We start from the raw sequence: 21,258 nt of genomic DNA on the forward strand, positions 1-21,258 counted from the left end.
CCTCCTTCTTCTGTGTTCATATCTGTCCCTTCTGCATAGTTAAATCCTCACCCCTGTTTTCCATTTCCCCTTCGGATCACTTGTTCCCTGTTACTCCATCTCTGTTACTCTCCCACACCCCACAGTGATCTCTTCACTTTTCTGGGTACTACAGTCACTCCAAGTTGCGTACTCACATCAAGATTTGTAGCTAGGAACTTCTCTGGTAGAGATCATGCATCATTTCTTTCTGGGGCCAGGTTACCTCACTCAGTATGATCTTTCGTAAGTCAATCTATTTACCTGCAGAGCTCAGGATTTTAATTTTCTTTACAGCTGAATAGTATTCCATAGCGTATACGTACCACACTTCCACTTATCTATTTGTCAGTTGGAGGGCATTTAGGTTGTTTCCATTTTGTAGATATAAGTAGAGCAGCAATGAACATGGGTGAGCAAGTGTCTGTGGAGCAGGATGTCAAGTCTTTGAGCTTGTACAAAGGAATGGAACAGCTGGGTCATGTGCTGAATTTATTTAAATTCGGGGTTTGTTTACTTGAGGATTGCCTAGTTTAATTTTCAGTATGGCGAGTTTTTTTGTTTATGGCATTTTTATTTCCTATGATTTTGTTTGTTTGTTGCTGGTTGGCTTATTGGTAGTATTCTTCCGTCTTTTTAAGAAATAGTAGTTTATTGTCTTGCTCATGGATGATTACTCTCCAGTTCTCCTGTATTTCTCTCTTCTTTACATGAAATTTATTATTTCCCATGTTCTCATGGATGATTCTCTGACTCTCCTGTGTATATTTTGCCTCTGATTTATTATCTGCAGTGCTGCTTTAGTGAAATCAATTGTGTTATTTGCTGACTGTCTTGAAATTCACTTAAGTCTCCATCAATTTTAAGAGAGTAATTTTCTTTGTGTAACTAGATATTTGATGGTAATTTTCTCTTCAAGCTTCAAATGTCTTTCCATGCTCTCCTTCCTGGTTTTGGGATCATTGACTAGACATCTGGTAAAATTCTGTTGCTTGGGTCTTTTCATGTGGTTTGACATTGTTCTCTAACAGCTTTCAGTATTAATTTTAACTCTTCCATTTTGACCCCTTGATTTGAAAGGGAAGCAACCATCTATTGATTGTTCCTGAAAGAGAAACTCGAAGAAGAGAAACAGTAAGAAATGGCTGATTCTCCAGTAAACATGTCTCAGGTCAGTGGTCCTTTCCACTCTTTATCTAAATATGTTATACTTTGATGTATTAAAGGCCTTTAATTTTCTTCTTCTGATAATTTAAAAAAAAATATTATGAATAATTCTGCCGAGAGACAAACAACAAAATCACACACTGAAATTAAACAGACCCAAAGACTATGCAACTCAATGTCCTTTTATACAGTTAGAGTCATCATAGGGAACAGAAGCTTTGGAGCCTCACATGGGATTTTATATTTCCACAGTCAAATATATTTTGATTTCCTTATCTACCACCAAAACCCCAAAAACATTTGACAGAATTAGAACTTGAAAAGCACTTAGCTTTATATCCTTTTCCATAACTGGTGTTCATTACCTGCATTCAGACCCTGATAATTTAACTTTTCCTGTTCTCTCTTCTCCATGTTATATTGTGTCCACGTATACATCGTTTCTATATACATATATTATTGGGTACATTCTGCCTATGAATGAAAATGTGGTGTCTCCTTTCTAAAAGGGTATGACTACACTTAATATTACACATTTTTGGGTCCATCCATTTTCCTCCAGATTCTTATATATTTTTTTTCTCTTCAGCTTAATTGTTCTCCATTTTATTCAGTTTTCATTATTCATTCATCTGTTGATAAATAATTATTCTGATTCCAGTACTTTTCCTTTGGTGATTAAAACACAAGTAAACATGGGGTATAAATGTCTCGTAGTGGGATGTGTTGTTCTTTGAGTATACAGCCAGGAGTGAAAGAACTGGGTCACTTGCTACTTCTCTCTTCAGGTTTTTCATTATCTCTAAACTGATTACCACAATGGTTGTATTAATTTGTACCATCCCTTCATCAACAGTGAATAAGGTTTTCTTTCTCTCCATATCCCCTGGAAAATTTATTGTCAGGTTAGTTGATGACAGCCACTCTACCTAGGGTGAGGCAGTATTTCCGAGTAGTTTTAATTTTTGTTTCTATGGTGGCCTTTTTGGGATCCTGAACACTTTTGCAATGTTTGTTGGCCATTTGAGGTCCTGTCTTTAAAAAGTGTCTATTTAGTTCATTTGACCATTTATTGACTTGCAGTTTTATTTCCTCGGTATTTAGTTAATTTCACTTTTGGTAAATTCTTGCTATGAACCGTATCCAAAATGTCACTGATACAGCTCTACCTTAAACATTTTCTGATGTGTTTTTGGACTTCCCTCAATTTTTATTGCTCTTTGGGCGTGTAGTGACATATTCTTCAAAACTTCTGAAATTGTTATTTGTCTCTATTAGCTTATGAATATTATTAGGAAAATTTTGGATTATAGCAAATATGTCTGATGCAGATTTTTTTTATCTGTTCTTAGTGGCACAAATATTCTCATAAAATTAATTCAATAGACTACTTATATGTTACTGTTAAAATGACAGTATACAGTGCTGTTACAATTCTTGTTAGGGTGGAAAAAAACTAAATTTTGGGCTATAAAATCAGTCCTATATTCTGTCTTCTATCCCTGCCCCTTGCTATTTAATGAAATAGCATTGTACCTAGAGTACAATGTGTTTAAACATCACAACTGAGCCCGTTAGAATAGAGTCATGTAAGGCCTAAATATACACAGGACTGTTTTGGGTTTTAGCATGATCTATAGGAACAGTATTTAAAGCACATTTCCTCATCATGAATTTTCCTTCTGAGACATGTCTGCTGTGATCCTGTGTAACATAAGCACAGCATCCAATAAAAGATAGATAACTGTGTGCAGGCCTTAAATGTATTTCTTGTTTCATGTATACTGCTTGTAAGACTATTGTTTTATCCTGTTTTCACAGAGTTAGAACATTTGTGAGAGAATGACTGTATTGGAAATCATCTTTTTGAGTAATTACCTTAGCTCACCTACATTCCATCTCCTTATATCTGGTAAAGCACTTCCAGGTAGCACATGATCAAACCATACTTTTTGTTTCAGGGTCTGTTGACTTTCAGGGATGTGACCGTGGACTTCCCCCAGGAGGAGTGGGAATGCCTGGACTCTGCTCAGCGGGCTTTGTACATTGATGTGATGTTGGAGAATTACAACAACCTGGTCTTTGTGGGTGAGAACATTTTGCTTGTAGAATTCCTAACCCATCTTTTGTTTGTTGACTTCATAAGATGTAAAATCTGTTAATCTGTCCTGAAAAAGATATAGGAGATAAGGCAAAATTTAGTAGTAGGCAAAAACATCTTTATGCTATTTAGTTTTCTCTTTCCATTTCCCATTCCAGAGGTGTTCTCCAACCTTCATTTTGGTTCCAAGATTCATCCATAAGCTTACTAGCATATAATATTTCCACTTTTATCTTCAAGCTCTATGTCCATTATTGCAATTGATATGATTTTAGTTGTGAAAAAAATTCAAAGATATACACACTGAAAATACTAAATATACTGAAGACTTTGACAACAGATATCAATCAAAAAATCTTGCCTAGATTCCTCTGCTTTTTGTTTTCATGTACTGAGCTCAGTACAGTCTTAGACATCTGTATTCTTTCTAAAGTTCTAGCATGGGTCATGGGCTGCCTCAAAGAACATGTGGATTATGTATTAGAGGTAGTCATGATCACCTGCCTCAAAGAACATGTGGATTATGTATTAGAGGTAGGCGTGATCACCTGTCTGGAAAGAATTGCGCTGGAATGTGGAGAGAGGAGAGAGTAGCCACAACTAGAGTGGGCTCGTGAATGAGCAGGAGAACAGTGAAGGCTTCAGGTGAAAGAGAAAGCAAGAGCTGAGAATGGTTTTGTGATATTCAATGCCACTTGAAAGGATTCCTGATCATTTAACTTAGTGTAGTGCCTGGCTCCAGGATGTATCAGTCTGTTGTAATAGCTGTTAGAAGTATTGTGCCTATTGCACTTGAACTATGGTGACGTAATACTAGTACAAAAGAGTTTTATTTGATTCTGCTGAAATCAGATTGAAATAATTTTACAAAATTTTAAGTCTAACATGAGTTCATGAAGTAGGATTATTCTGTAATTGCATTCCTTGTATGTATATCTTCATATTATATCCTTCATTTTCTTCCCAGTGGAGAATACACAGATACCCTTCTGGGAAATAATCCCAGGGGTCGGTGTATAAAGTGGACTTGAGAATAATCCTATGAGGAAAGTTAAGAAATATATAGCAGTGTGTGGAGACAGTAGAGGTTAGAAATAAGCAATAGCTGCCCATGACAACCCTGCCTCAAATGATCTAGAGCCTCTGATGTCTGCCAGAATTCTGTCTTTGCATCCATTACATTTGAAGAATCGAGTGTGCTTTTCTAGATAGAAAAATAAACCCTTTGATGCTTTTAAGTAAGACTTTAATCTTTTTTTTTTCTTTTTCTTTTTTTTTTTTTTTTTTTTTTTTTTTTTTTTTTTTTTTTTTTTTTGTCCGAGACAGGGTTTCTCTGTGTAACTCTGGCTGTCCTGAAACTTGTTTTGTAGACCAGGCTGGCCTCGAACTCACAGAGATCCACCTGGCTCTCTGCCTCCCGAGTGCTGGGATTAAAGGCGTGCGCCACCAACACCCGGCTAAGACTTTAATCTTGAAAGGAATTGGGTCTTCTGAACGGTATTCTTCATTTCCTATCACTTAGTAAGTATAACCTAGGATTAGATTAAACTACTCTGCATTAATTTCTGAGAAGAAATATTTAAAGATAGAGACATGTATTCTAAATGTAATCACTCAGTGAGCTCTATCCCAAAGCTAATTCTTCTTTTTTTTCCCAAAGGTTTATTTATTTATTATAGTGTTCTGCCTGCATTTATGCCTGCAGGCTAAAAGAGGGCACCAGATCTCATTGCAGATGTTTGTGAGCCACCATGTGGTTGCTTGGAATTGAACTCAGAACCTCTGGAAGAGCAACCAGTGCTCTTAACTCCCGAGCCTTCTCTCCAGCCCCCAAAAGTAATCCCTGGCTTTCAATTCTTTTTTACATCTTTTTCCCAGTTAGAGATTTTTTAAAAAAGATGAGATATCTGTTATAAAGCACTGACCTTTGGAGGCTGTCATGCTGTTTTTATGAGAATCCATATAATTACAATGAATGAAAAATGTCCACTATTGGGAGTTCTAATCTAAATAGTTTCAGGTTCATTTATCTTAAAAGTGAACTTAGGGAGACAGTCATTTGTCACATGTTTATTATTGTAACAAGTCCTATTAACCTGAATTGTACTTATTTTCAGAGAGCTATTGCAAATGTCATTCTGTCCATCAACATGTGAAGACTGAAACAGAGTCTTGTCAGTGTAATGAGCTTGGCAAAGTGCTTCATGACCCCTCCACATGTGCACTTTATAAAATGACTGAAACTACAGAAAACTCTAATAATAGCAGATTCAGTAATCACAGGGATGCCTTTATTGACTCATCAAACCCAGATACACATGAAAGCATGCACACTCGAGAAGAACCTTGCAAATCTACAAACTGTGAGAAATCTTTAAATTTGTGTTCCAACATTACTCAAGATCAGAGACTCTACACTGCAAAGAAAGAGCACAGGCAGGGAGAATATCATGACTATTTCAGCTCTACATACAGTCTTTTGCAACAACGAATCTACATTGGAGAGACACCACACCAGTGTGGAAAATGTGGGAAATGCTTCAAGACTGCCTCGTATCTCACTGTACATCAGAGAATTCATACTGGAATTAAACCCTACAAGTGCAACGTTTGTGAAAAATCCTTTACCCAGCATTCAAGTCTTAAAATACATCAAAGACTTCATACTGGGGAGAAACCTTATAAATGCAAGGAATGTGGAAAGTCATTTCCACAGTTGTCAGCATTTCATAACCATCAGAAATTGCATACTGGAGAGAAACCTTACAAATGTAAGGAATGTGACAAATCCTTTACAACTTGCTCACATCTTAGAAGACATCAGAGAGTTCATACTGGAGAGAAACCTTACAGATGTAAGGAATGTGACAAGTCCTTTACCCGGGACTCACATCTTAGAAGACATCAGAGAGTTCATACTGGAGAGAGACCTTATAGTTGTAAGGAATGTGACAAATCTTTTACTAGGTGTGAATATCTTAGAGCACATCAGAAAATTCATACTGGAAAGAAACCTTACAAACGCAAACTATGACATATTCTGTATACATATTACAAGACTTAGAAGACATCAGAAAATTCATACTAGAATGAAAAATAGCATTGTAAATAATGTGATATAGCATTTATGTGCTATTTTCTCCTTACAAATCACAACAGTATATATAATAGAAACATAAAGACAAGAAACTTGTGAAAGCCTTTAATGAGGTTTAAATCTTAGAAAATATCACAGAGTTTATGCCAAAATAAAATTCTCCAAATGTTATTCTAGTAAAAGCTTATTTCTTTTCATGTGTACGTGTGTTTTGCTACTGAGAGCTGCTGGTAGCAGAAGGCCATGGGAGTATACAGCAAGTGACAACTAGTGTTCAGAAGGTCATCCTGTCAGAACCAAGGATTCTGGTGGAGGAAACCATCATGCAAGGCATTTTGGAATAACTGCCTTTTGAATGAATTGGCTGTTTTTTGTTGTAAACTTCTTGTGCAATAGCAGCTATGATATCTTCCCATTACCATGCATTTTCATAAAATGTATATATGTAATCTCATGACTACATCTCAGTCTTATGGGCACATATATCTGTGGGTGATCAGGTAGATAACTTTTCATTTATCTGTATAATTTGATATATAGAAAATATACTAGGATATGATTCATAGCCAGATCCATTTTCCCGTGATACTATAGACACTTAAAGACTGCTTTGTTCTATTTGCTCAGACTAACACAGAGAATAATAATTTCTCCTCAGTCTAACAAACTATACACGTTTAGCTCATTTTTACCTCAGAGCAAGTTCAAACTAGACTAAAGGCCTTTTGATACAGATCATAAGTTTAAAACTTTACAGTTATACAATAGGTCAAAGCCACAGGTGTCTAACACAAAACACCCTAAGAAAAGCCTGCCAATTCTTCACCTGCCAAGTTTGCTGATAAAAAGCTGTGTCTCAGAGTTTGTGGCACTGAGCACTGCACCCCCTCCCTCTAGTCCTGAGACCTTGGGACCTTGTGTTACTATAGTAATGACTCTGCTCCTTATCATCAATTCTACGAATGTGCTATGACCATGAGGGTTTTGAAACTTCTCCGGATGGCAAGGAGTCTCCTGTTAGAAATACGAGGAGTCAGGCAAGAGAGGAGCTAAGAATGAGAGCAGAAAAAAAAAAGTAGAACTAAGTGTCATGAATTGTGGCACAGGTGTGTGGTTTCACAAGGATCCATAGAAAGAAGACTCAAAGGCACCTTAAGAATGAATTTAGCCTTTCATGGCTGCAGAGGGTTCCAGTCTCTAAGGACTGAAGCACTTTCCCTTTGCCCAGGGCATTTTTATTTTTCTCAATATTTACACTTTAGCAAGTTGATTTCCTTATACTCAAAACAACCTGAAGGAGCTCCCAAAAATACAATGCCAAGTGCAAATTCCTCGATTTATCAGGTACCAGTTTTCCGGGTTTCCTGAATGAAATTTTGCATAGGCCTTTGTATCCTTGGGAGACTCAGAAACAAGATTTACATAGGGTGACAAGAGAAACAAAAGGTATTGGTTAAACAAAAGATGGATTAGGGATAGGTGCTACTCTAGTGACAGGCCAGGAGTAGCTCAGCAGGAATGCGGCCACATCTAAGAACTAAGCTAGAACAAAGAGAGGACAAGAGAAATGGAGGAGAGAGCTGAACAGAAGCTGTAGATTTAGAATTAGCTTACTTAGAACAATGAAGTAAATGGACTGAAAGCACAGTGTATGTGGATTCTTTAATATTCCAAAGATTAGATTTCCAGCTGGTTGTACATTCTCCTGCAGACCCTAAGAGAAGGTTATTCGGGGCTGGACCTAAAAAGCTCTTGTTGCTTTGCCTGCTTCTCGTTTTACTGTGCACTACATGTAGGCCTGGTGCGCCTGGAGGCCAGAAGGATTATCAGATCCTCTGAAGCTGTTCACTGGAGGTTCTGTCCCTGAAATGCATTCAGTTTGACAGATAGATCCTTTGCCTAGTTCTGAAACACATTTAAAAAAAAATTCATGGTGGCCCACCCCCCTACCCCCACTCCAGGAGGTATTTTCCATTCTGGTGGTGGGATGGGGGAAGTGGAGATGGTGACAAGGGGGAGGTGGCCGGGAAGGGGTGGGGGTTGGGGGGGCATCCTGCCTATCTAGGTTCTCAAGTCTCCATCCTGAGGAAGCTAGGCTGCACTGACTTGGCAGGAGCCCAGGATGGCACTCCTTACAGTGGGACTTGGTCTGTCACTGAGGGAGCTGCCCCAGCCTGTCCTGCCTGGCCACAGGTGTCCTCAATGAGGCCGCTCTGAGTGTCCCCCACAGTATCCAGTGCTGTAGCTGGAGTTTTTTCTCTCCAGATCCTGCCAAGCCCCTGCAGTGCCATAGCCCACTTATAAAATAAACATACAGACGCTTATATTATTTAAACTGCTCTGCCATTAGCTCAGGCCTACCATTGTCTAGCTCTTACTCTTATACTCAGTCCATTTTTGTTAATCTATATGTCGCCACATGGTCCATGGCTTTACCTGTTGCCTTTACATGATGCTCCCTGGACAGCAGGCTGGCGTCTATCCCTCCCTCGACTTCCTGTTCTCTCAATTCTCCTCTCTGCAGGATGAGAGAGGAGAATGCTGAAAAATAAAGGCTGAGGTGAGAGGAGACACTGCCAGCCACCATGATGAGAAGCAGATGTTAAGATACCGGTAAGCCACAAACCACGTGGCAACTTATAGATTAATAAAAATGGGTTGATTTAAGATTTAAGAACAGTTAACAAAAAGCGTGTCACAGCCATACAGTTCATAAAAATATGTCTCTATGTGTTTACTTGGTTGGGTCTGAGCAGCTGTGGGACTGGTGGGTGGGAGAGATTTGTCCTAACCGTGGGCCAGGCAGGACCAGGAAAAGTCTTGCTATACAGTGCCCACAAGCAGCCGCCTCTCCTTGACCAGGTCTCCACTCCTGGTGCAGTCCTGTGCAGTCCTCCTCGGGCAGGCACCTCTGCACCTCGGTACAGGTGGCACCGTCCTTGCCCTGGGATGGCTCGATGTAGAAGAGCAAGACATTGAGCCCCTTCACACTGTACCAGGCATGTGGGAGCTTGCGGGAAGTAGGCTGTTGCTCTTCTAATCAATGGATAAAGAGGTGAAAATGCGGAACAACTTAAAACACAGGTGCCAGGCTCTATTCAGCCATGCAGGAGGAAGCCAAAGTGAGTGTTTGCATGAACTCCAGCAGGTTTATCTGTCAAAGAGAAAAGCGTCAATCTGGGAGATCCGCTCCCCGGCAGCAGAGCAGTCCCTTAAGAGAAAGTGTTGTCTGACAGCTGGGACTGTCTTTCAAAGATTTTTTTCAAGAGGAAACCAAAACTGTGCTGTGGAGATGGCTCAGGTTGTTGAAATAAGCATCGAGAAGGACAGTGACTCGTGTGCCAACCTGGGCAGAAGGCTTGCCTGAAGAGACTCCTACTCTCAACACACCCGATGCTGAGGAAAGAAGAAACATTCCTGCTCCACAAAGACCAAGAGTGCATTGGATACTGAGACAAAGTTTGGTAGAACTCGAAGCAGTCTTCAGAGGCTAGAGCAGCACTACGACGTCAGCTCCATGCTAGACATGGACAGTGTTTCCAGCCAAGTGGTCAGGAGCCGCTGTCTGAGGCAGAGGATCCAGGACACTGTGGGTTTGTGTTTCTCCATGACAACTTGCAGCATGCAGTCAAGCCTCTCTTTTCCAATAAAAGAGAAATTCATCTTTCTGAATTAATGCTGGAGAAATGCCCTTTTCCTGCTGGTTCAGATTTAGCACAAAAGTGGCATTTGATTAAACAGCATACAGTTCCCATAAGCTCACATTCAACATTTTTTTGATACATTGGATCCCTCACTGGTTTTTCCAGAAGATGAAGAAGATAGCCTCCCAGAGAGAAGGCAGTTTAGTATCGAGGAAGGGGTGGACCCCCTTCCCAATGCAACAAGCACACACATTTGAAGCTAGTGCACAGGTCAATCCATTGTGTAAACTGGAACCAAAGTTAGCCCCTGGGATGACTGAAATAAGTGGAGATGGTTCTGCAGTTCCACAAATGAATTGTGTCTCAGAAGAGAATTCAACCACCCTGTGTCTGCAGTCACGGAGGCAGAAGCAGCGCCAGATGTCCAGGGACAGCCACTGGCTCATTACCAGACAGGGAACTTGCAAAGTTCATATGCAGATCAATTACATGCACAGCCTTGTGCCGGATTTGCTTCAGATCACAGGGAATCTCTGTTACTGGGGTGTGATAGACCGATAGGAAGCAGAAGCTCTTCTGGAAGGAAAACCTAAAGGCACGTTTTTGCTCAGGGACTCGGCACAGGAGGACTACCTCTTCTCAGGGAGCTTCCACCGCTACAAAAGATCGCTGCACGCCCGAATGGAACAGTGGAACCACAACTTCACATTCAATGTCCACAACCATGGCATGTTTCACTCCTCCACTGTCACGGGGCTTCTGGAACATTACAAAGACCCCAGATCTTGCATGTTTTTTGAACCATTGCTTACAATATCACTGACTAGGACTTTTCTTTCTATCCTGCAGTATATCTGCCCTGCAGTGATCTGCAGGTGCACTATGTATGATGGGATCGGTTGGCTCCCTCTGCCATCAGTGTTACAGGATTTTTTTTTAAAGAGTGTCACTATAAACAGCTGGTTAGAGCAAAAGCCAGTCAAGGCAAAGTAACCCCTGTCCCCAAAGTGCATTACCTAGGTCTGTTCTCATGTGCACTCATAGTACACTCATGTGCACTCTCAGTACACCCATAGGAAGCACAGAGTCAGCTGCTGAGACTTTTCACCCAGAACGTAAACCCAGTCATTAGCCTCTAATCAGTGGGATCTTCTGCTACACAGGCAAAGGTGCCTAGAAACAACAGATGGATTGCAGGTGTCCAGGGCTGTGAAAATACAGCAAGTTAGCAAGCAGTTTAGTTTTAAATGCCTGTGACACCTGAGTGAGGCAACTCTGGAGCATTTGCTATGAAAAATTCTATTTCTTACTGAAGAACAAAATATTAATATTGGCTGGGTGTTTCAACAGTGTGACTAATGTTTGAAATTATTTTTTTCGAAGAATTTTTCTATAACCTTCCAAAAGTAGTTATGTTTGTACTTAACTATAAATCAAGCTTTGAAAGTCCAAAACAAATAAGTAAAGAAAAGACTGCCTTCTTTTCAGAGGAAAAAATCCATTTTTTTTCTGGTCAGAGGGCATTGTGCAGTGTTGATGTGATTTATGGTCAGTCTCCTTTTCTTCCCAGAGATAGACTCTCAAGGAAACCAATGTCTCTAAGATAGTTCTTAAAACTTAAGACTTAAAGGTTAGTAGTAGAGTATAGCAGGAATCTTAAAAGTTCTTATTAATAAAATCAAACCCAAGGCCAGTTATTGGGGTGAATACTGGAAGGTCAGAGAGACAGAACAAGCCACAGCTATCTCACCTCACCAGTTCCTCAGCTGGTCCTGTTTCCTCAGACTGGAAGCCTCTGAGTCCTCATCCAGAATGAATCCCAGCAGAACTGTGCTGCTTCAAAGCCTGAAAGCTTAACCAGCTGAATGCTTAACCAGCCAAATGCTTCTAGTTTCTGGTCCTCAGGCCTCATATACCTTTCTGCTTTCTACCATCACTCCCTGGGATTAAAGGCTTGCTTCCTGGGATTAAAGGCGTGAAGTCACCATACCTGGCTGTTTCCAATGTGGCCTTGAATTCACAGAGATCCCAGATGGATTTCTGCTTCTTGGAATGCTAGGATTAAAGGCATGTGCTATCACTGCCTAACTAGTGGCTTTTCTGTTCTCTAACCCCAGATAAGTTTATTAAGGTACACAATATTTTGGGGGAACACAATACCACCACAGTAGAGTCTTGTTTCAAAGCCCTCAGTATTCATTTGTGATGAGCGTTGTGACTTCATACAGGCATGCGGTTGGATTTTTTTCCTAAGTTGACATGTGCAGTCCACATATTGTTTCATCAGAATTGGATCTTTTCCTGTGCCCTTGAATTTGTGAACCTGGAGTGAAATGAGACTAGAAGATGCCCAGACACATCAAATAATAGTGACTACACTGGTTGCTGATATTGAGTTTTATTAAACTATAAACAATCATTTGGACAGCAGTATTTATCATTTGGACAGCAGTATTTATCTCTTTGTTGTAAGCTCTTGGCCAAATTACTTAAGTACAGTTTATAGCATTTTAGTGCAGTTAATTCTTCATAGAAAACCTAAATTGCAGATTTAAAGGTACTGCACAACCATGATGTCTGTAAATAACATTACTTGGCACCTTTTTGTCACTTAGAATAGTACGTAATACAACTTGAGTGACCGTTTCGGGAAGTACCATCAGATTCTAGTGTTGCTCCTCAGCGTCAGACTGAGTTCTCAGCTCTGTCCTAGACACTTGCACTACAGTACCCAAGTCCACTCTCATTGTCTGTCACTGTGCACTGTACCCACTGGTGAGCGCTTCTGGGGCCACGCCAGCTGCTGCAAGGGTTATGTTATGTCCCTCTGGCTATTGTCAGACTACTGAAAAGAGGTGCTGTATTTGTGTGTAGCACTAACCCTTTGACTGCTGATGTCTGTTTCTGCTTGCTGTGCCTTGTTCTGGCTGCTTTTTTTTTTTTTTTTTTTTTTTGGTCTAAGAAAGTATGTTTGGTGTTCGCCTTGTTAAAAAAAAAACATGAAAGATACAGTAAAGTGTAGTTGGACTTTCTTTTCAGCCTCCAGATGCCAAATAATGACACAGAGACTCATTAATTGTGAAAGCTTGGCCGTCAACTTAGGCTTGTTCCCAACTAGCTCTTATAACTTAAATTAACCTTTTTCTATTAATTGATATTCTGCCACATGGCTCTTTTCCTCCATAATGACTTGCTCCATGGCTCACTGGCTTTTCCAGGGCACCTAGATTCATTTCCAGTTACTCTCTCTCCTCGGAATTCCCGCCTGTTCCCTCCTGTCTAGCTATGGGGCATTCAGCTCTTTATTAAACCAATCAGAAAATGCCTTTCATACAGTGTGATCAAATATTCCACAACAACAAAATGCTCTGAAACAATTCCCATCTTTTGTTTACCTTCAAAATAAACCTTGTAATTATCCAGAAGGTAACAACTTGGTCTTGCTCAAATACAGCTTAGAAACCCCCAAAGGCAAAGGGTGTGGTCATAAATGTTTTTAATCCCAGCAGTCTAGAGGTGCTTATAAGTGGATATTGGCTATAAAGTAAAGGATAGCCATGCTGCAATACAAATACCTATAGAGGCTAGGTAACAAGGAGGGCCCAAGAGGAAATGCATGGATCTTCCAGGGAAGGGGAAATAGAAGAGGTCTCATGGGTAGACTGGGGGCAGGTGCAGATGGGAACATGAGGGGCTAGGTTGGGGAGTGAGTGGAGGAGGAGACTACTGAAAGAGATGATTGGAAAGTAGGGGCATTTCATGGTCAGGTTGAAACCTAGTGCAAGGGAAACTCCCAGGAATCTACAAGGATGACCCCAGCTAAGACACCTAGCAGTGGTGGATTGTGGGGCATTTGCCCACCAATCCCACAGCTCCCCAGAATTTTCTTGAGTGTGAGCAGCAGGAAATATTAGATAGAAGGATTTAGATTGTGGATATAAACAGACAGAAAATAAAGGATAGCCTCAAGAGGGCCTGGAACCTTTTCCAATGGGCCCCCAACTGTCTCTGCCCCAGTGTATTTATAGAGATGCCAAGGGGTGGAGCAACAGACCTCCTCCCCCAGCACAGGCAAGTGCAGACCATCTCAGACACCTGCACTCAGGCCCATGGCCCTAATTATCCTCTATGTGGACCAGATGGGTAAAGCCATGAGGAACCTGAAAACGGGCTCCCACAGGTCCTCCTTTCTTAATATATAAAAAATAACTCATTAATAGCTTACAGCAATCTCCATAGCTGTTATACCTTGCAATGTGGGAGTAGAGGATGATAAAGATGGCATTTCTCTTTTGGATTAGGTCCAAGGTGACTATAGCAGTCTTTAGCTGCATCAAGCCCTCTTTAAACCAAAAACTTAATGCAATCACAAACTTAAAGAATCCCTTAGCTTCATCATTACCATTAACAGGCTAACAAATATTACTACACATAGTCACAATTCTCCCAGTCTTACATCACAAAGCAAACTATTAACAGAACCATTTGAATTAATATAAATGGTGCTATATATAGTTAATGTTCTCAGTCTTACAACTTTAACTCTTAATAGAATCATTTGAATTGATTCTTGCTAACAGAATATAGGAAAACTTCTGATGTATTCACATCAAACTTAAATATTTCCTTAACTCCACAAAACCAGGGTGCATTAATACCAATAGGTTAAACATAATTTCTGCAAACATACATTCAACCTTAATTCACTCATAACTCCTCCTTTTCTTTATAATTTTTTAAACAATTTCAAACCTAGTTAGAAAACCCAAACTTTTCTGTTTAAACAGTTCCACTTCTAACACAAAACCAGTTCCATAAGTAATTCAATTTTTACATAAACAGTTCCATAAAACAATTCATGAATCACCAGTTAATAAAGCATATATGCATACACAAAATTGCATCTGTAGTCTAGGTAGAAACAAAAAATTTCTTCATTTAAACAGTTCCATTTTTAACCCAATTCCAGAAAACACTTTCTAGGTCATTACAATAAACTCAAAATTGTCCCATTGCAATGAAATCACTATTGTTCATTTCATTTAAGTCCCAAAATTCAAAAAATAAATTCGGGTATGAGCCTTCCAAATTTGAAGAAATCCATAACAAAAAATCTTTTTGTAGTTTTATAGTATTATTTTAAGTTCAAAAAAGGAAATTCTGGTATCAGGCTTTCACTTCCAAATATGAAGAGAAATTTTACAACCAAACCTTTTTGCAGTTAACCATTTTAGTTCACACAAGCATCTCTGCAACTTTTATTCCCAATCCAGAGACCTTTTTAGGTATGGTAATATTTTAAACCGCACCGTTTTTGCTGTTAGCTCAGGTTTTTCTGTGCTGCATTGATTTTCCATGGATCTCAGTTGTGGATGCCTTGTGCTGGTTCTGGCGTCCACCATTTTTAGCTTCTTAGTGGCTTCTGGAGCTTTTGGAAACAACTCAGACTGCCTGCTTTGCAGTCTACTAGGACACTAACTTCTGTATATCAGGTTCTTTCACCATATACATTAAGCATAGATTCACAATCAACATTTACACTTTTCACAAACTCACATGTAACATGTGCTTAAGCATAAACTCACACTCAGCATTTAAACATTTTTACAAATTCACATATAACTTGTTAACATCTACTTACTTACACTCCTTAAGGAAACTATAGAACTTCATTAGCATATATATTTCATATTTACTTCTTATATTCATCTTATATTTATTCTATCTTATTTAAACTTACATTTACAACTAGCATCTTTACTTCTGACAAGCTTATTACTAAATGTCTTAAGACTACCTTAGATACTTCTTGCAAGCTGATATTCTTAAAGGAACTCTATAGATCTATTTTATAAACTTATATAGTGCTACCATTACCATATATTTAACTTAGCAAACACCTAAAGATTTCTAACAAGAGAATAATTTCTACAAACTCACATATCTTTTCATCTTTTTCTACTTCTTACTCTTAATTATTATCACTATCTCTATTAGAAAGAGTCTCTTAACCAGACAGGAAGTATGTACATCATTTCTAAAGTTTAGAGTTTATAGTCAGCTTTGCTATAACAACATTGGGATTTAGTGAGTGTTGTCATAATAGAATTGTGATACTTGTTGCTAGGGGACTGTAACATTCTCGGAATGAAGCCACACCCCAAAGTTGCCGAGGTCTCTCTGCTGTTCCTGAAGCGGCAGAGATGCACTGTCAGCAGTAAACAGTTTTTAACTAGAGACTGTCCCTTTACCCAAATTCATAATAGCTCCCTAAGTGCTTCATTTCAGACAAATGTTTCTATTACAGCAGTACTTTTGGTTTGTTCTACCGAAAAAACTTCACTTCATGATGAGCGTGAAATTACCATATTTAGCTGCTGTAAAGCTCTTTGCAAAATAATGCACAGCTATTAGGTGATAAGAAGTATTTTTCTAAAGGAGCTAGTAAAACCAAAAGTGGCACAGCTCCAAACTCTATTTTAGCACTGTTTGCATTAACCAGTGACAAAACCTCAGAAACACTAATTGAGCCACTTTTATTCTGGTTCCTTTATAGGAACGTTATTGGAGCTGACCTTTCTTAGTTCCAGGCTCCCAACCAGACGCTCCGGTAACTACCGAGCTTCATTCTCCTCTTGTGAAAAAATATAAACATGTCCTCAACCCCATATTAAAACAGGATAGGGACCCTTCCATAATCCCGAGCAGGGATCTTTCCATTTCACTTGAGCAAAAGTCGCTTGGATGCCACTGTGCCAAAATCTATCTGCTGCAGACTGCTGATGGACATCCATATTCAAAAAGTTCAGAACAAAAGAGCATGATTTAATGCATTATGTGGTGATTGAGGGTAAATTTCTTCCTTTTTTATTTTTATTTTTTGAAGTTGTATTTTAAGACTGCTATGAGCCCTTTCCACAATACCTTGTCCCTGGGGATTATAAGGAATACCTGTTTTATGTACGATTTCCCATTGGGTACAAAATTGTTGAAATGCCTTATATATCCAGAACCATTATCAGTTTTAATAATTTTTGGTATACCCATATACGAAAAACACTTCAAGCAGTGCATAATGACATGTTTTGTAGCTTCCCCAGGTTGTGCACTAGCCATTAAAAATCCTGAGTAAGTGTCAATGGTTACATGTACATATCTTAATTTGCCAAATTCTGCAATATGCGTAACATCCATTTGCCATAGATGATTGGGAAGAAGACCTCGAGGGTTTACCCCTAAGTGAGGGACAGGAAAATATTTTGGACATACCCCACATCGTTTAACTATTTGACGAGCCGCTTCTTTGGTAAGATTGAATTGCTTTCTTAAACTTTTGCTATTTTGATGATGAAGAGCGTGTAACTGTTGAGCCATTTCCACTTGGGATAATGCCACTAACTTTGTTAACTTATCAGCCATGGCATTACCCTCAGCTAAAGGACCAGGAAGATTGGAGTGAGCTCTAATATGGCCCACAAAGCATGGCAGCTTTCTTTTGTGAATAGTGTCTTGAATTTATTGAAACATTTTGACTTGATTGTTGTTAGTTCCAATATTTTCACCAAAACTGTTACTATTCAAAGGAGTCAAGAACATAGATGTTCTTTCTTTCTTTCTTTTCTTTTTTTTATTTTTTTTGGTTTTTTGAGACGGGGTTTCTCTGTGTAGCTTTGCGCCTTTCCTGGAACTCACTTGGTAGATCCGCCTGCCTCTGCCTCCCGAGTGCTGGGATTAAAGGCATGTGCCACCACCGCCCGGCTCATAGATGTTCTTTCATGAAACATATCCTTCATTAGCTTACTCTGAGAAAATGCATTTTCAGGATTTAGTATTTTCCCTTCATTAGTTTTAACCTTGATGTTATTAGCAGCTGTGATATTTAGCATTGATTTCTTATAAGGAACTTTCAGGTGAAGCAACTATTTTTTAAGACAGCTTTTCTGAAGTTTGTTTCCAGTCTATAAAGCAGTCATTTCTTTTTGAATGGCCGTTTCCTTGTCTCATCAGATTTGCAAAGTAATCATTCATTGCCAGCTGTTTGTTCAAAAGGCAAAGAACTTTTTAAATTTCAATGTAAGTTTCCTTCATATCTAAGAAAAAGTTCAGTTTATAAACTGCTTTCCCTTGTTTTAAGGATTTTAAAGTGGTTTGTTCGCTCTTATATGTAGTTTTTGTCTGATCTGAGCTCTCAAGAGGTAAGATTAAGCTTTCTAGCATTGCTTTGAAAAGAAACTTCATTCTGAGCTGAAAAGTTTTTGGACAGTATCACCATCTTTAGCTGAAATACTACATTTCCCAGAATGCATTTCCCTTATATCAGTCCCTTATTGCAAGCTAGCTTTTGGACTTCATTTCCCATAGTTCTTTCAACTTTGAGAGTCAACTGGTTCTTTTACCAGACTTGCTTACAAATTCTTGCCTGGGAGGTTTGAACATTTTTTTTTTTTTTTTTTTTTTTTTTTGCTTTTGCAACGGGAGATTTGAACAAGCATTTTACATTTTCAGCTATGTCACATTGGGAGATTTCTATTCTATCCTCAGCTGGCTTCAACGGGTGTTTCTCCTTCATCAGACACTGGCCCCAAATCAGAACTGCATCTGACTCATTAGTGGGCATTGAGGCTGGCATTTCTGATAGCAACTTTCCTGGAGGCTTGTGTTTGCCTTAGCTAGTCAGTGAAAAACAGAAACATTTACAATAGAGCTTTTTCACAGCTGTTTCAGAGAGATTTTCTCCCACTGATTTTATTCTCATTTTGCTTGTCCCCCGTCCCCCCCCCCCGTCCCCCCCCCCCAAGATGCAGAGCTTCAGGTATCTGTCTGCGGCTCTGTACCTCTGCTAGATTTCTTTGGAGGTAGGGGCTTTTTTTTTCTCCCAAATCTGCCTCAAACTCTAGCAGCTTTGTCAAGTTATGTATTTTCTGGGGAGGAATCTGTCCTTTTTGTTTCTTTCTCCTTAACAGTACCCAGTTTGGTCTCAGTTCATCCCCTCTACCCCAGAAACAATTTCTGACACTACAGTGGCGGCTTTTTTCCATTTGTTTTTGGGGTCTGTGTGGTTTGCGTACAGACTGAAAATCTAATAAGAGAGGTTTTTGCCATTTCTAAACTCCCATTAGGACAGGTGCTTTGCCTCATCAGGCCTTCACATGGCCCAGTTCCCCAGTGGGTTGTGTTTGCTTGTCTGGGTGCTCAAGAACAGAGTTTATGCCAGAGGCAATCACCCCTCAGGGCTACACTCCCCCATCTCACCGGGAGTCAGTTGAAACAAAGCTTTTCTCAAAGAGGTGCTTTCTCTGACAGAATAGAAAGCTTTACTCCTGGATAGTTCTGTTCTGCCCTGGCTGGGCTCTTTCCCCAGGCAGCATTCTGACTCAGCAGCACAACTGCTTCAGATACAGTTCAGCTTTACTGGTCACTTTCGGCATCTAATGCCCTTAAACCAACAGGCTAAGAAAGGAATAAACATGTTAGGAGGGGTGATTTTCCACATTACCAGGAAATTGGATTGCCTGTACACAATGTGGGTTAGAAGGATTACGTCTGCAGTGTGGAGAGCATTTAGGGCACCTCTAATTGCTACCATGTCCTGTGATTAAAGTGAATGGGAAACGACAACAGCCTAATCCAGCAAGGATGACAAAGGGCACAGACACATCTGGAATGAAGTAATAAATCACTTTCAGGAAAGGAGCCAAGACCTGCTGAGGGTGGAGGAAATACAGAATGGGTAGTATAGAAAGAAAGTTATAAATACTTATTAAGGCCATTTGACCAGTGGAAGATTATAGCTGACACCAGTGTTTCTATTGGAAATGTCCTAAGAATGTTTTTGTACAGATATTTGTGTTTTCTTTCAATTTTGTTATCAAGTAATGTAACATCAATTAAGAGAATACCAATGGTTATCATACTTAAATTTGAAATACCAAAGTCCTGTTCCAAAAGAGACATTGAAACCTATGCTAAATTTCAAATGTGTTTGCAGTTGTATGAGAGCAAGTTATATCATGTTAAGTGTAATTATGACATGGTTAAATATATAACACATTTGCGATTGTGTTTAGATAGTTGTATAATACTTAGCTGTTCTTATGCCCTGCTTATTGTTTTCAATTGGAAATTAACCATGACATAAGGAGATATGATTGTGTGTCAAGTTGACAAGGGGTGAACTTGTGATGGCTACTCTTGGGTGTCCAATTTACTATTTCTAGAACAAGCTACAATACAGAAATAGAGCACACACCTGTGAGAGATTTTTTTTTTTTTTGCTTGGTTTGAAGTGTGTGAATCCACTTTTAGTAAAGACCTTTGAGGTAGGAAGATAAACACCTTTAATCCATATCTTGAGGTGGGTGGATACATGCCTCACCTCGAGAAGGATCATGAAGCTGGAAGATATAACTTTAATCTGGGCCACACCTTCTGCTGGAAGTCTAACAACAATGGAAGAAGGAAGCTTTTGCTCCTTGCCTGCTTGCCCTAGCCTCGTTAGCACATCCATTCCTTTAGTGGTATTGAGCGTACTACTTTGAGATTCCAGCATACACTGAAGACCAGCTGAGACATCCAGCCTTGTGTACTGACTACCAGATTCTTGGACTTTCTGTTCACAGCTAACCATTGTTAGATTAGCTGGACAGCAGGCTGCAAGTCATTTACAGAAATCCCCGTGTGTGTGTGTGTGTGTGTGTGTGTGTGTGTGTGTGTGTGTGTGTGTGTGAAATACTAACCACTCTTACCTCCTACCTCTCTATCATCCTGGTCCACAATTCCAACAAATCTCCATTGTGTTCCTCTCCATTCATTTTACTTTGGGACTCACTGACATTATCCAGAGCCATCTGTGAGATTGTGAGTTTGGACCTATGTGTTGGAGCCTGGTGGGCTCAGCAGAGGAAGCTGAGGAAGGAAGCGATTCTTCTCCTACAATCCATCCATTATCCATCACCAATATTTGAGATGTGTGTGCCCTGTGTGCCTTTCCCTTTCCTAGTCTGATTGTGGTCTTGTGTGAGGTCAATGCAGGTCAGTACAGTTGTTGTTGGTTACTGATTACCACAGCTGTGTGGAGTCTAGAGACTGGCATGTCTTAGCCCTTCCTCCTCTTTCCCTTCTTATTCCCTTTCCTTCTCCTCTTCCTCAATGTTCCCAGAACCATAGATGGAATGATGTAACTGATGTTTTCAGGGCTGCGACCACATACCTTACTTTATCTGGGACAGCCT

The 21,258-nt window shown here is 39.6% G+C and overlaps 1 long non-coding RNA gene and 3 pseudogenes across 1 annotated transcript; all 4 read left to right on the plus strand.

Annotated features, from left to right (window-relative positions):
- Nucleotides 1-6,565, plus strand: part of LOC114687667 — a 38,859-nt pseudogene extending 32,294 nt beyond the window's left edge.
- LOC114686605 overlaps nt 1-21,258 on the plus strand; it is a 290,182-nt pseudogene that overhangs the window by 131,687 nt on the left and 137,237 nt on the right.
- Nucleotides 3,186-5,489, plus strand: LOC119087315. Its single transcript, XR_005090736.1, has 3 exons — nt 3,186-3,273; nt 4,657-4,807; nt 5,404-5,489. It is a non-coding gene; the product is annotated as an uncharacterized LOC119087315 (long non-coding RNA).
- On the plus strand, nt 9,427-11,020 carry LOC114687668 (annotated as a pseudogene).

This window comes from Peromyscus leucopus, chromosome 1 (assembly GCF_004664715.2).
Source record: "Peromyscus leucopus breed LL Stock chromosome 1, UCI_PerLeu_2.1, whole genome shotgun sequence".
Classification (NCBI taxonomy): domain Eukaryota; kingdom Metazoa; phylum Chordata; class Mammalia; order Rodentia; family Cricetidae; genus Peromyscus; species Peromyscus leucopus.